This window comes from Prorops nasuta, unplaced genomic scaffold, assembly GCF_024137725.1.
Source record: "Prorops nasuta isolate Cenicafe-Biocafe unplaced genomic scaffold, Cenicafe_Pnas_1.2 PNAS00008, whole genome shotgun sequence".
In the NCBI taxonomy this organism is placed as follows: Eukaryota; Metazoa; Arthropoda; class Insecta; order Hymenoptera; family Bethylidae; genus Prorops; species Prorops nasuta.
This window is the reverse complement of record NW_027116805.1, coordinates 3601182-3603054: the sequence shown is the minus strand read 5'-3', so window position 1 is coordinate 3603054 and position 1873 is coordinate 3601182. Positions and strand designations below refer to the sequence as shown.

General features: G+C 29.1%; 1 long non-coding RNA gene across 1 annotated transcript; it reads left to right on the top strand.

The window, feature by feature from the left end:
• Window positions 1-875: 875 nt before the first annotated feature.
• LOC136775732 (uncharacterized) lies at window positions 876-1653 on the top strand. Its single transcript, XR_010822983.1, has 3 exons — window positions 876-1006; window positions 1219-1261; window positions 1451-1653. It is a non-coding gene; the product is annotated as an uncharacterized lncRNA (long non-coding RNA).
• The last annotated feature ends 220 nt before the right edge of the window (window positions 1654-1873 follow it).

Genomic DNA, 1873 nt, shown 5'->3' with positions numbered 1-1873 from the left:
GATCGAATTCCAGCACAGCCACATGCACGGTTGCCTTCGAGGCTGCATTAAAAATGTATCAATCTCGTCGTGTTCGTCTCTGTTTTGCCCGCGCCACTGAGACCTTAAGCAGGAATGTCCTTTAAGGCGTCATAAAGAATAACGCGATGACAATCCTGCCGCATCTTTCGCGCTCCACCGACCTTTTTCCAGCCGGAAACGCTCCTTTGGAACGTCACCTGATTTACGTCCATCTGCCTCTACCCTTCTTTTCCTCTCACACCCATTAATTAAATCATCCATTTGCTGACATCTCTCAAATTCTCTCCCAAAACTTTAACCACGGACCTATCAAAACGTATAAAGACACTCGAGGGAGCAAAAAACAAAAGTCGTTCTTTATAAGAATTAAATCACAAATATATTGTATACTTAATTTGAAACTTTGTCAATTCTAATAGTGAGAACCTTTAAATCAATCATCTATTCGAACTCTGTCAACTAAATTCCCTGGACCCAACAGACCTGATTAAATCAGTTTTGTTGTTTCACATAGAATATCGTGCTTAAAATCTGATAAAGCGATCAACAAAAGAATCGAAATTTTAAATTTGAGATGATATTTATTTATGAATATTTAAGTATTTTTAAATATTTTTAATTGCTGAATAAATTTGTATTTATATAGATATATATAATTTATTATAATATTTTCTATAAAAATAACTGTAAATAGATTTATCTTTTTTGTTGAGTGATTAAATATTTATTGATAGTAATATTGCAAGTTTATCATTTCGTATATAAATACTTATTTTGACGTAGTTTCTAACCTTGAATTTAAGTCATATAAATATACATTCGAAATGAAGAGGTGGAAATCAAATAAAGATGAAGAAGCTTCAATTTTTGCTGACACTCGTAATGCTCCTCAGTTTTATAATTATAAGTGATTGTGCTCCTACAGTCCTCCAAGAAATTGGTAAAATATATTGTCCTAATCCACCAGGCATTTTCCCCGAAGGTGGTAAGTGTCATCCCTTAAATCATTATTGTAATCAATAAAAAAATCGTATTAGACCAGTGCAGGAAGGAATCAAATAAAAAAAAGATATTAAAAATGTTTACATGCGCATAACAAGTATAATTTAAAACCCGTAAAGCTCTTTTTACTAGTTTTGTTTCTTCGTTGAAACGAAAAAATATTTTTTTTATTAGCAATTTTATATATTTTCACAGGATGCATGGGCATAAAGCTAAAGATGATAGCTGAAATAAAAAAGTACGTATATCGAAAATAATTTTATTTTTATAGAGATTGGTTTGACTTATTCTAAAAAATTACTATTAATGTTATAGTGTAATTACAAAAATCATTTATATGCATATATCACTCTCAAACTAAAGTGACAAAACCTAGTTAGTGGTTTTTTTTTATTAGAATATTTTATTAACAATCTTATATTTTAAGGAAAAATCAGAAGAAGAAGGCAGGGTGATATTCCAGATTTAGAGATCAATACATATTTTATATGCAACCTTCGTTATATGAAGTAAATTAAGTGTTTAAAAATTATTATAATTTTAGGATTTGGAAGGCGATAAGAGTTTAATTCTTTTGTTAAATTATACTATATTTTAGTGGACTTAAAAGATTCAATAATTAATGTATATTTGAAGACTATAAATAATGTACTCTTTTTATACTATAATGGTATTGAAGAAGCCTAGCTTTTCAAATGAAATAAATTTGTCTTAATACACATTTACAAAGTTTTATAGATATTTGCCTTGGTAATATTAAACTAGAGGCAGCACAAAGATACCTTAAAATCAAAATAAAATAAGACTACAATTGCACATATAACATATCTAAAACGAAATCCTTCGAAAT